Source organism: Podarcis melisellensis, assembly GCF_964234715.1.
Source record: "Podarcis melisellensis genome assembly, chromosome: 1".
NCBI classification, from domain to species: domain Eukaryota; kingdom Metazoa; phylum Chordata; class Lepidosauria; order Squamata; family Lacertidae; genus Podarcis; species Podarcis melisellensis.
Genome location: NC_138528.1, coordinates 28533767 through 28547718, shown reverse-complemented (window position 1 = coordinate 28547718; position 13952 = coordinate 28533767). Strand labels below are relative to the sequence as shown.

The window sequence follows — 13952 nt, the reverse complement described above, 5'->3', positions numbered from 1 at the left end:
CAAGTTGATTTTAAGGTTGGGGCTAATTCTCTGTTATCCGTTCTGTGATTTTCCTATAGATGCTTTGCATCTGGTGTCAGATCCTGATGCACTTCTTTCATTGTGTAATCCCTCACAGTGCTGCACAATGTTTTCTGGGTAGGAAACCATTCAGTCTAGCACAAAACTAGTTTCATTTTTTTAAAAAAATGTTTAAGATTGATTATAAAGATATCTAAGCCTGATATATTTAATAAGAACTATTGTAAAGGAAGCACCCTTAACATTCTTCATTGCTGCAGTATAATCATAGAGTTGGAAGGGATCTCAAATGTCATTTGGTTTCACCCTTCTCCCATCCAGTGCAGAAAATCCACTACTACAACAAATATGAAAGGTGGGCATCTGAAAATGTACTACAGTGGTACCTTGGGTTAAGAACTTAATTCATTCTGGAGGTCCGTTCTTAACCTGAAACTGTTCTTAACCTGAGGTACCACTTTAGCTAATGGGGCCTCCCGCTGCGCCACCACGGCACAATTTCTGTTCTCCTCCTGAAACAACGTTCTTAACCTGAGGTACTATTTCTGGGTTAGCGGAGTCTGTAACCTGAAGCATCTGTAACCCGAGGTACCACTGTACTGTAATCAGAGAACTGGGATTGGCTACAGGTTCTTTTTTTTTTTAGTATATACTTAGGTTGCATTCACACGACAGTTTCTACCATTTCTGCAACATTTTCCAAACTGTTAATTTTACACATTATTTTTTGACTTGTCATGTAATGTAAAAAGCTGCTTCTGGAAATCTAAGGGAATGTGGTGGAGGTTATGTGGTCTTTTCCATGTTAACTAGCCCGTTTGCAACCCTGTTATCCCAGATTTGGGCAGGGGGTATACTAGCATACAGTTCTTCCATGTCATTTTCTTTTCCCCCCTTTTTTATAAATAATTTTTATTAAATTTCCAATTAACAAACCAATCTTATCACATTAGTTATACCAAATTATGCCAATACTTAATAAACTCCAAATAATTAGCCACATTTTAAATTTTTGTTGGGGGTACCCATGCTTCGAGTTCAGTAATGTCATTTTCATGGGGGAACAGAAGCCCACATGTCCAGACAAGTGTAGGGAGTAGTGAGGTTTCTTGTTGTGTCACAACACAGCCACTGATTTGAATTAAATTTGGTGTGACATGCTGGTATATTGGTCAAAAAGCCACTGTTCCATACTGCAACAGGTACTGCAGTATGACAAGGAATATAAGAAAACGGGACAGGAGCATTGACATTATTATCAGGAAAACTACGGTAATAAAGCATCTCCCATGTCTAAGTGGCAAAAGCAGATTCATTACTGTGTGATGTGTGAAGCAACATTTGCCGTTTTCTTTTTATATTCAAATGCAAAAAAGGGGATACGATTTAAATTGCAAAAGATAGGCACAGCATTGGCAGCTATGTGTAGTGTATGAATTTTGAATGCCTGAGTTTTCCCTTTACAGAAATACATTACAGTCGCTTTCCTTTTTTTGACAGTTGCTTCCATAGGAAGCTGCTTTATGCCAGGTTAAACCCTTGGTCCATCAACTTCAGTATTGTGTACAGTGTAGGGTCAACTTTGACTGGTAGAGTTTCTTCAGAGTCTTCCCAGCTAACCCAGATAAGCCAGGGACTGAACCTAAAAACCTGTGCATAATCACTGGACTATGGCCCTTATCTTTCATGCAGGGATAAACACGAAAAAGCAGGACAGATGCATAATATTTTAGTGGGGCTTATGTGGGATATTTTCCTGGTGGGATTCTGCTTTAGGTGTGTAACATTTCCCCAGTCCCTTGTCATTCTTTCCACCTGATTTGTAGCTGTGAGCCCCATTCCAGTATGGTCTGCAGGCGCTCAGATCTAGCCCACAGAAAGGCTTATTTACTGTGTGAACAGGCTTTTTCTATTCTGTTTAAGCAGCATTCCAACTAACACAGATTGATGAGGCATTATGAGGAAATGCTTTAGCTCTCGGCCGCAGCTAAATTGTCTTAACACAGGCATCTCCTTGCAATTAAGGAGAATTAATGTCTGTGTTGTGCAGTGGTCATTGCCATCTGAGTATCATAGGCTTACACTGTATCCTGGCAGAAGCCACCAGATCAACTTATTTCTGTGGAGAAACCACACTTAAGTGAAATGGGATGTGAAATAAGCTATAGTTGAAGTCTCTTGTTACCGTATTCCTTTGTTCTTATTTTGTTTAGAATACCGAAAACTGTAATGATCCATTTCCAGTGTTTGCCGCTTAATATTAGCGCATGTAAAACAATGACACAGACATTTGTTAGACCCTGGATTCCTAACAGGTCAGAATCTATGTTTGGGTATTTGCGAATAACATGCGCCCTTTGGGCAGTGTTGGAGATTATGGAAGGAAGCCAGGAAATGTGGTGTTGGGAGAAAACTTCAGCTGTAACAAAAGGGCCTAAGTTGTAAGTTTTCCTAAGTTGTACGTTTTCCTAATGTTAGGATGAGATGCAGTTGTGTGTCACAAGGCAGAGTAGCTGCTGCCTCACCTGAACCCCTGAAAACGCCCCCCCTCTGCAACTCTACAGTGTCCTTTTTGAGGTGAGGTGACCACAACTGTACACAGTATGTCTTCATAGGGGCGTCGATCCATCCCCTTGATCAACCTATGAAGACAGGTTGCCATGTGGAGTAGTGAACTGCTGCATGGCACGGAGATAGTGGATAGAGAAGAGCTTTCCTCCCTCTCTTATAACACTAGAAGTCATGGACATCCAACGAAGCTGAATTTTGGAAGAGTCATAGAATCAAAGAACAGTAGAACTGGAAAGGACCACAATAAAATAAAGTGCTTCTCCACACAGTACATAGTTAAACTATGGAACTTGCTGCCACAGGAGGCAGTTATAGCCACAAACATAGATGACTTTAAAGGAGGATTAGACAAATTCTTGGAGAAGAGGGTGATCAATGGCTATGCTCTGTCTCCATTCTTGGCGGCAGCAGTACTTCTGAATACCAGCTGTTGGGAACCATAGGAGGGGCGAGGGCTTTTTTTGCTTGCGTTCCTGCTTGCAGGTTTCCCACATGCATCTAGTTAGCCAATGTGAGAACGGGATGCTGGACTAGATGGGCCACAGGCCTCGGTCAGCAGGCTCTTCTTAGTCTAATTAAATCTGGAGAACTAAAGGTGGAAAAGTCAGCTCACTCTACTTATTAGAAATAACAATTTTTAAACAAAATAGAATAAATAATTTGATATAGGGTTCATCATTTATTCTATATTTTATTATTTTATTATCTTACAATGGTTTTATGATTTTATTGTATGCCACTGTGATATTTTTCTAACAATTGGTGGCTTATAAATATTCAGATAAGTAAAAAAAATATAAATAAAACATATAGCCATCTAACTGCTTTCAGGGTCTTCTTAAATGCAGTTATTTTTCTCTAGTTCAAAAAGCATTTTATTTTTTTTGTCCAAAGTTTCTGGGGTTTGAAGCAATTGTGGCTTCTCCACACTTGAAACTCCCCCCCCCCCGCGTAGTCCAGCTCCCTTAAATTATCACACCCAAGGAAAGCATAACCTGTATTGCTTATCGCACTGGGCTACTCCTTCACAAAGGAATATAGGAGGCTGAGTAAGACCATTGGTCCATTTAACTCAGTATTTTCCATACTGACTAATGCTGACTGTCCAGGATTTCAAACAGGGTTCTCTCCCAGCTCTACCTGAAGATGCCAGGGATTGAACCCAGAACGTTCTGCTTGCAAACCAGATGCTCTCCCACCGAGCTGCAGCCATGCACATACTGTAACAAATCTGCTAGCCATACGATTTCCTTTTCCGCAACAGAACTCTCTGGGTTTGTTTTCTTCGGGAGCCAAGTAAACACAATGTGCAACTGCCCTCCCCGCTGTCCCATTCAAATTAATGTCAGATGGCTTACTAAAACGCCACATTTTTTTCATCTCCCTGGAGAAATCTGTCTCCAAATGTTCTTTGGCCCTGAAAGGGTACAAATGGTTAAACGTCCTTCCTGGGGGATGCAGACCGTGGAACAAAGTGAAGTGGCACGAGGAGTCGATTATCAGTAACTTCCGACACCATCCCTACTCACCCAGCTCCCTTTGCCTTGTAGACGTCAATGAGGTGGAAAATGAAAGGAATAATGCAGGTTTAAGAGACTAATAATCAGGTCACAGCTGATCCTGGTTCAGATCAGCTGACAGCTGGTGCCTCCAATTTCACAAGCCGTCCCACTTTCTGCTAGGGCCCAGGACATGAGGATAGACTTCCTCCTCCCCCCCCTTCAATTTATCCATTGCTGATGGGTGGGAGGGGGGGAATCCACAATTAAAGCTGCAAATCCACCATGTTTTTCTGTGGAGGTCTGTGATATGCCAGCAATTTTAATCTCAGATTGTTCACTGTGTTTGCTTCCTAGAACATATTAAATCTCCTTCTTTGACAGTTTCCCCCACCCTTGTGCCACCAGAGTGCCACATACTTTTTTTTTTACTTCTCCCATTTTATTTCCCCCACTTCCTGCTCCCCAGCAGCCCAACCACCTCCCAAACCTAATCTCAGTGTTTGCTTGTTTTAGCTTCCCTAATCCTGTTGTCTCACAAATCTCTTCACCATAATCCCGCCTTTGTCTGTCAATACAATTTGTTTGCTGTGGGGATCCAGGGAGGGAGGAGGGAGAACATGGCTAACATGGCTAGGCAAGGATGAAACTGCTGGGTTTAGTCGGGGAGCCTTAGCAGAAAAATGCATTTGCTCTTGTAGCCCTGCAAGGCTTTAGGCTGCAGGCAGCAACTGCAGTCATCTAAAGTTTCAGGTTTCCAGACCTCATGTTGGGCTCCAGAATCAATTGCTCATTGCAACAATTGCTTCTGCAGTGAAAGTAAAAACAAAAGCACAAAAAAAACTAGGCCAAGTCTTAGAATAGCTAAAGTCAATTTAGGTGAGGCTAAAGTTGCCAGATTCAGGAGAGCAGTCTTCTCCAAGACTGGTGCCCCCCAGATGTTTTGGATTACAACTCCCATCATCCCCAGCCAGGGATGACTGTTTCAGCTTCCAAAACATCCTGGTCATCCTTAGGTACCTGAGTTTGAGGAAATAGGAACCTGCCCTCTGTCCATGGGTCATGGAGGCAGTGTGGGAAATTAAAAGAGTAGCTAGCTCAAGCTACCTGGCATTGCTTAGAGTGCTGAGATGGGGGCGGAAGGTGGAGAGGGAAGTTTGCAAGTCATAGCTAGTTCCCCAAGGGAGTTGAAACAAGTTGGGGTGGGAGGGAACTTGGGCCTTTGAATTCCGGAGTTCAGAATTAATTTTCCTCTTTGATCACGCAAGTGCTGACATTTCAGAGAGTGTTTTAACACATGGCATTCAAGTGTCCCGGAGACTCTTGAGCTATTTATGGTATGTGTGGAAGTAGCTACAGTAAAATAGGAGAGCTGTGTGTGTTTTAATGAATGTACATTGCACCCGGTGTAGACTTTTATATGCATGCTGCAAACCAATCTAAGGAAAAACCAGTTTAAGCCTCGCTTGTCAAAATGGCCTCAAATGGCTGTGAAGCTGACCCAGTTTTCCAGATAAGTCAGGAAACCAAGCCTTTTGTATAGCTCTCTTCAAGTGGTGGAACAATCTGGTCTCCTATTAAAGGGACTCTCCTACCCCCTTTTGGTTGAAGACTGCATTGCAAAGATTTTGTACAAAGGGGCCTCGAGAGCTTATTCATTCCCAGTTCAGACTTAATGCTGAATGAGAGTAGGTTGGTGGCAAGTGAGCATGTTGACTGTTGCTATTAATTTATTAGGGGCCTGCAAGGAGTTAGGTACTGTGCAAAAATTAAAATGTCATCCCAGGCCTGTGGGTTTGCATTTCAATGAACAAGGCACTCTAGCAAGGGAAAAGGGAATACAAAGGGAGCGAGATAGGGAAACAAATGAGAACAAAATTGTTGGAAGGCTGAGATGGCCAGTATTACCTTTTTAAGGGCTAGGTGAATTTTTTGCATGCTGTTCATCAGACTCTCCCCAAGGTTCCAAGCACATGGTAATGACTGCTTTGCTTCACAATGCTTGTTGAAAGCCCAGCACACGCCCAGAAATTGGCTGTCACCCTGGGGTCATATGAATTGGTTGTGGCTAAATGGTGCATTATTAACTTAATTGACATCAAGGGCAAGATTCCATATAGCTTCAGTAAAGGCAGGATTTCATCTTCCTGCACTGCCATTGCATAACCTTTTGTTAGCAAACACAAGCATCTAGGTTTTGAGCCTTGAGAGGTATGCCAGCATGCTTTGGCACAGTTGGCATTCTGTTATGTTTGATTATTTGTTACATTTGTATTCCACACCTAGCTGAGAAGTTTAGTTTATCTTCACCATAACCTTGGCAGGGAATTTCAAGGGGGCAACCACATTAGATTGTTACAGCCTCTAGCGCTGGATGGCTGGGCACAAGTCCAGCATCCCACAGCCTTGGGAGGGGAGCAGAACAACCCCCAGAGGTCCAGAGAACAAGTTGTCAGGTAGGACTGCTCTTGGACTCTCAATAGACCTGCCACTCAAAAGTTGATGTCTGATTGATGCATCTCAATTCCAGTCTCATCTTTGGAGAAATAATTTAAATTAAAATGAGAGGCACATTGCTGGAAGCTTGGCTGCTGGTGCAGCATTATATTTCCTTGTGTGTTCTTGCAGGAACCATACACAGCCAAACCATGGGGCAGGGGAAATAGAAGGGGGAAAGCTTGATGGAGCAGGGAGAGAGATGATCAGTGTGGGTAGTTGTGGGGGAAAAGGGTAGCCAGTCCAGGTTAGCAATAATGAGCCTGGAAAGCATCTTGCCTGAAGCACCCCAAAATCAGACAGTTCCTCTTGTTTGTTACAACTTAAATGCCAAGTGATTTATTTTGGTATAAGCTGTTATGAACTAGAATCCAGTTAATCAGATGCACCTTTTGTCCTCTTGAATCCACTAACTCAGACAATATCCTTTTACTTCCATTGTTTATGTTTATTTACTTATGAATGTAGAATATATTGCTAAATGCACCTCACTTCTCTGAGTGGTGAAAAGTTCCAGAGGTGCAGTTGGCTCCTGCTTTATAACAAGAGCAATTCCAGAGGTGGAATGCCACAACCAAAAAGCTCCCCCTTTGGTTACTACAAGATGTACCTGAAAACAACCAGGAGAGAGTCATTGGCAGATCTCAGTGGTGAGGTAGGTCTGTTTAGCTGCCGCAAAATCTTGGCTGTGTCTCCTGTGAGTACGTTAGGCTGAGAAACTGCGAGCTTACCCATGGGGCTTTTGTGTGTGGCTAACCAATGTTTTAAACTTAGGTTTTCCATGTCCCATTTCCCCTCAAATTTAGCACCTATACCAACCACACTTTGCTCTCCAACTATTTTTAAGGGCAGGTGTAGGAACAGAGAGCTTTAAACAACTAATAAGAAATGCAGATTTTGTGCAGGTTTTGCACCTCCTTTCTTATAGGAATTGCTCCTGGAGTTTGGGGATGGAATAATGAGGAGGCAACGGGGCAGGGAGTGTGGGCGGGATGGAGGGTGGAAGAACTCTAAGAGATTCTTAGCAGGGATTTGACACCGAAAGCTATTTGGTCTACAGTGAGCTATTTTAATTGAAAGGTACAAAGACCCCTACAGGGTAAATGGGTTGTGTGGCAGGAAGTCCCCTTAGTCAGCTCCGCAAGAGGTGCGATCTATCACCCTTGAGCTGAAGGCGATGACACCCTCTAATACAAGCAGACGGAGCCTCAGGCCAACGTATACATTTATTATGAAGTGCATTAATAAATCATCATAAAAATAAAGCACACTTATCGTCGTTAAAAATTAATAGGAGACATTTGTCGTATCGACCTCACTCTTTTGCTAAGGCCCGGATGCTGTCGTGAAAGGCACAGCACCAGAAAGGAGTAGATAGCTACTCTGGCTAACCGATAGCCCTGTGACTTAGGGCTTCTAGCATTCAGGGTGGCAGAATTATTTAGCAGCCGGAATGATTTGGTGTAATTAAGTGTCAAAAGAAAACCTTCTGTCTGTGGGGACTCTGACCTAGGAGTACTGCTTATGTGTGTTATTAGAGGGGCAAGATGGACAAGCAGTGATTTAACTGGATTAAGGTGAAGCCCTTTGCTGTTTCTGTTATTGTCAGAAAAGAGCATCGGAAGAGCTGAGATCATTTGGCCAATGACTGGACGGCTGTTCTGAATTTCAAGAGCTACAGCTCAGCCAGGATGCCACTGAGGTGGTCCCAAGGGTTTTTGCTTTTGTTGTTGTTGTTTTTGGGATAGTTGCTGAGCTGGTTTAGTGTTTGATTTCATGTGTTGAAAAGTGGCTCCTGTTTTCTTCATCACCTTTGCCCTCACGGTCTTGGGCCTCATTTGACCTCTCTGATTGGCTGGGGGAGGGCTGTGTATTTTTTGTTGTTGGATATGGCATCACTGAGGGTAAAGAAGAAGAAAGATGTTGCAGGTGAATAAAACAAATAGGAAAAACGGGGGTTCAGGCAAGCATACAAAGACACAATATATGGCAAGCAAAATACAACAAATTGTATTTGTCACAATGTTGTACCCGCTATTACAAGGCATGTAGTATATATAAGTAGCACTCAAGAATCATCAAAATAAGTACACTATTACAATTAATGATATAGTTCCATTATCTCTGATGCAAGAAAATTATTGGAAGTGGTGCAGCAGCTGTAGCAAACAGGACTGGAGCCTGGTGATCCTAGTTTTGAAGAGAAACTCCTTCTTCAGCTGACAATATAAATGAAAATGGTAGCCGGCCAAGCCAAACAATATAATATAGTGTGGACTTTTCCAGACCATGAGCAGGCTGACTCACCTTGTGAAGTTAACAAGGTCCCACATTGGGTACAAGCTGAGCCACCTGCTGCGTTCTGGCTAGCAGAGCACAGAGGAGGCCCACTTGTGGGTATTTATGCATAGAGACTGTAAATCACCAAGGGTTTCTTAAAGAGGTATTGCAAGAAACCGCCCAAATAAAAAAGATGTATCCAACCCATGTGGTATAATTGTATTGAGAAGATGAATAAGATTAATTTCTTGTCTCAAGAATACTTTCTCAGTGTTAATTCTGTTCTGTGGGTCGCCAAATGGTGAAAAATTGTACGCCAGTGTCACTGTGCTTTTTCTGGAGATAGTGTTCCACCAGAGGGGCACTTGGCACAACATTTCTAATGTGATATCTGTGTTCCCCTATCCTAGTCCTAGAGCATTTGCCCGCATACAATAATTACAAGGGCACTGGATCACATAAATAGTATTTTTTGGTGGTGCAATTCGAAAAATGCTTTTAAAAATGGTCATTGTGTACCCAAAGGTCCTTGGTGGAGCTAGTGAGGCACAGCATTTGAGACTTTCAATAGTTTAGGTCCTTTGGAGAAATTTCTTCACCTACACTGAATATTCTGCATTTGAAATAAATATAAAATCAAAATTAGATGACTTTTGGTGAATTAGATGATACTCGCTTCACTGCCAGCCTACTTTTTTTCTAGGTGAAACTGATATAATCCCTGTAGATGATAAGACTCTAGTACTGGGCTTCCATCAAAGAGAGGGGGAAAACTCTCTTCAAATGGCATAGATTTGCTGTAGAAATTGCTCTGGCTGCTCTGAATCCCTTTGGGGAGTCATCAGGTTGCTATGTGGTGGACCTATACTTGAAATCAGGACAGCTGAACTGCAGCTTTGGTGGTCGTAGCTGCAACTCTCCTTATTAAGTGTTAGAAGGAGCTAAAAGCTGATTTCACTGAGAACCATAGAATCATAAAATTGTAATATCTCTCAGGGTTTCCCAGGTGGCTAAATAATGCTGAGGAATTGCCTGTCTTGGATGTATTGTTAATTTGATCTCTAGCCACTTGCAAATATGACTGTGCATTTTACCTTTTTATTTATTTATTTTTAAAAACTGTATCCTACCTGCTTTCCGAGGAACTCGAGATGTTTAACAAGCCACAACGTAAACACATTTTATATATATATATATATATATATATAAACAACCACAAGTTAAACCCATAACTAAAACCTTTTTTTAAAAAAATCCACAATAAGAATTTCAGCACCGCAGACAAAACATGATCAGTTGAAGGCCTCTTTTCAGCAGCCATGTCTTTACGAACCTCCCAGCCCATGTAGGCCCCATCTGCACCATATGATTTAAAGCATGTTTGTACCACTTTAACATGCTTTTCTTTCCCCCAATAATCCTCAGAACTGTAGTTTGTTAAGGGAGCTGAGAGTTGTTCAGAGCCCTTTGTGGAACTACAGTTCCCAACATTATAAACAAACTACAGTTCCCAGTATTTTTTTTCTGGGTGGAGCTGTTAAAGTGGTGCAAGAGGGCTTTAGATGTATGATGTGGGTGTGACTATAGTGACAGTGCATGATGCGGCTTTCTTGACAAGGTGCTCCACTGAGTGGCAGCCACCACAGGGAAATGCCCCAGTCCTGACTGCCATCAGCCATGCCTCATGAGATGGAGGGATCTGGAGCAGGGCCTCAGATAGTGTGCCTTAGACGGGTCTGTGAGGCACCTAGGTCCCATGCCGTTTGTGCCTTTAAAGGCATAAGCTTGAATTGAACCCAGAAATAAGCTGGTAGGCAGTGCAGACTGCAAAAAAATGGATGTGACGAAACCACAAACATCTAGCAGCAGTCAACATTCTGGCTGCAGTGTTTTATGCTAGTTGTAGATTATGAACATGTTTCAAGGGCAGCCCCACATAGCACAATCTACAGCCTGGAGGTCACTAGTGCACGGATGGGTGTGGCAACGTTTGATTTTGACAGGAGAGGTGGTTTTATTTATTATTTCTCACATATTGTATACTGCCTCCCCCCCCCCCCCAAGGAGCTCGACAGTAGGTTAGGCTGAAGAGACTGTGAACTGGCCCAAGGTCACCCAATGAGCTTTATGGCTGAGTGGGGATTTGAACCCTGGTCCCCCAGTTCATAATCCAGTGCTCTGACCATTACGCCAAACTGGCTCTCAAGAGGTTGTAGCTAGATGAACTGTGCTAAGCTTGAAAAAGGCAAACAAACAAACGAACAAACCCCAAAACAAAAACACCGAGCTACCTATGCATTCAATGGAAGTGGCAGGTCGAGGAGTAGCCCCGAATTGCATGCCTGATCTTCCAAGGGGAGCACAATCCCTTTCAAGTCAAAACCAGGTGTTTCCTCTACCAACTGCACCTCTAGTTTTGTGCTGGGCTCAGTTCCAGCTTGTTGCAGCCCATCCAGTCCTTCAGAGCTATCAACCAGTGATTCAACCTTTTCAGCTGCATATAATGTAATGCCACCTGGTTTATCCCTTAAAGTTACCTTTGCCTGGTATCGTTGAGCAGAAATAAACGAATAAATACTTTGACTTTGCGTCCCGCCCCATCCCCCCACTTACAGCTCTTGGTTTTATTAGGGTAGGCGCCTGGGAGATGCATGTCTCCCAAAGAATCCAACTGTGATTTATGAATTGGCCATCAGCAGTTATTATGCCATCCGCTGCATGCATCCATTCTAATAAATTCCCTGCATCTTCCTTAGCAGCTTGTTTTACTCTCGTTTATTGATACCATGGTCTTAACAAAAGCGGCACATCAATTATAGTAATTGCATTCGGCGTGGCTAGCAGGGCCTGATGACAAGCTGTGCTAGGCTGGCTGGGGATTACAGGCTATCAGGGGGTCCAGCAAAGAGGAGAGTGCAAGTTAAGTTGATACCTAAGTGGCTTTCCCCAGGCATTCACTGGTCATTTTAAAAGTGATTTTTATAAAAAGAGCGAGAGCAGCTAGGGTGGGCTTTGGGGGAGAAAGAAGAGGATAAATGTGAACCAAGCTCTAAGTGACCTTGCCTCTTATTGGTACAATTTGCAGGTTTTAATCATAGCTTTGTTCCATTTGTTTAATTTGATTTCAAGGCACTTCTGCTACATGTGCATGTTAAAATGTTGTGGTTTTTTAAAAATGTACTCCTTAACTGTCATTCTATGGAGTATATGCTAAGGTTGCAACAGAGATCAGGGACCACAATGTGGGAGGAAAGGATTTTATTTTTTTTAATTTTCCACCTATATGCTGTAGTCCTGATTCTGATCACTTCTCCCTAAACTGCAATTTTTTCCCAATTAAAACAATAATTGTGTAACATGTACTTTGGTCGTGAGACTTCTAACTGGATTTTTCTTGAAGGCTTTAGTGGTGAGTAGTAGTAGCCAGATACAGACTTTAATCAAGTATTCCTGCACCATAAAATATGGCAGTGTACAGCAATAAAACATAAATGCCATTAAGAACAATACAAATAATTATTAAAGTGTCTGGCTCATCCAAAAAAAAAAAAATAAGGCTTGTCAGCATAAAAATGGTCTTTAAGAGATGCCTGACAGCCCAAAGCAAGAGTGCCTGCCAAATCTCTGCTGGAAGAGTATTTCACGGAATGGGACTGGAAGCACCAAATGCCTGACTTATAGTTGAGATCAATCAGGCATCTGTTACCTGGGGGACTGCTAACAGATAAAACAAGATTCAGCTAAGTGGAATTCCAAGATTTATATATTCTTTCATTCCACAACCCACTACCAGTTTAATCAGTTGATTATGTGGGGGGAAGTTAGTTGCCTTGTGTGGGCTGCACATGGTTATAGGCTCTACAATTCCTGTGATTAGGGCAGCTTGAAAAATGCAACTATAATTGCAGATATGGTTGCTGAGTTTTTTCAAAGCCTGGTTCTTTCTTTTTTGTTTTGTTTTGCTTTGTTTCATTTGTTTGTTTATCGCACAATTAACATTTCCCTACATGATTTCAGCACTGCAACTGTTCATGTGTAGGTGAATCTGACTGCGCAATCCAGCTCTTAGACTTTGGAACATCTGCAGTGGGAGAAAATTCTATAGTTGTGGATTAGTCACTGACAACTTTCTATTGGAATAGTTCTGATGTAAAGATACAACAGATAGGAAAGTGCTTTGGGGCTGTCTCTGAGAGCACAATGAAACACAGAAGAGGCTAATCTGGCCATGAACAATACTCCTAAAATATAAATTAACCCGTACTGATTCGTCAGCAGCATTGTGTACCTGGAATTTTAAACTTGTTTATTATTAGAGTGAAACCAAGATGTGTTCTGCAGTGGAAGCACATCCCCACTGTGGGGACAAGTGGATACATGATTCCTCACCTCAACTGGAGCAGAACATGGTTGGATGGATGTAGGTGTGTTTCCCATCCCCACAGCATTTAATTGGAATTCACATCCCCATCCTTGCCCCAGATAATTATGCATAACAGCCTATGATCAGGGCAAAAGTCCTACATGCAGCTACTGTACATGTGGACAATGGAGCTGTCATCACGGTGCTAAATGCATGAAGCAATTTGCCCAAGCCCTTAGGGTCTTCGCTGCCCTCCTACCATTGTCAACATGAGGGCAGTGATAGGGACTGGTTTGCCGTAAGTGATATCCTCATGCAAGCAGTTCTGATTGGCTGTGTGATGCCACAATATTAGCATGTTCCCCACGCAGTACTTGATTGGCTGAGATGATGAGGCGAAAAATGAAATTCTTTCTTTCTTTTAAGGAATGCAGTAGAGGAGTACAGGGGGCAATGATCACAAATAGGTATTGAAAATGTGCTCAAAATTAATGGCAGGTCCCCAAATGATGATTGACACAGTGAAAGTGAATTGCACAAAAAGTGTCTATACCCTAGTGGTAATAACAGCAGTCTGGTAGTGCTTGATGGTGCAGGTGTTGAGAGTGGGTTTAGTTCTACCATCAGTTGACATCAGGGCTGACACCTGTGCAGTATTTTTACTTGGCTGGCTTTTTAAAAAATAACTAGACCCTATCAATTTTTAACAGAGCATTAAAAAA

General features: G+C 42.4%; 1 protein-coding gene across 24 annotated transcripts in view; it reads left to right on the top strand.

The window, feature by feature from the left end:
- NRXN3 (neurexin 3) overlaps window positions 1-13952 on the top strand; it is a 1185406-nt gene that overhangs the window by 220345 nt on the left and 951109 nt on the right. The gene's annotated exons all lie outside the window — the stretch shown is intronic.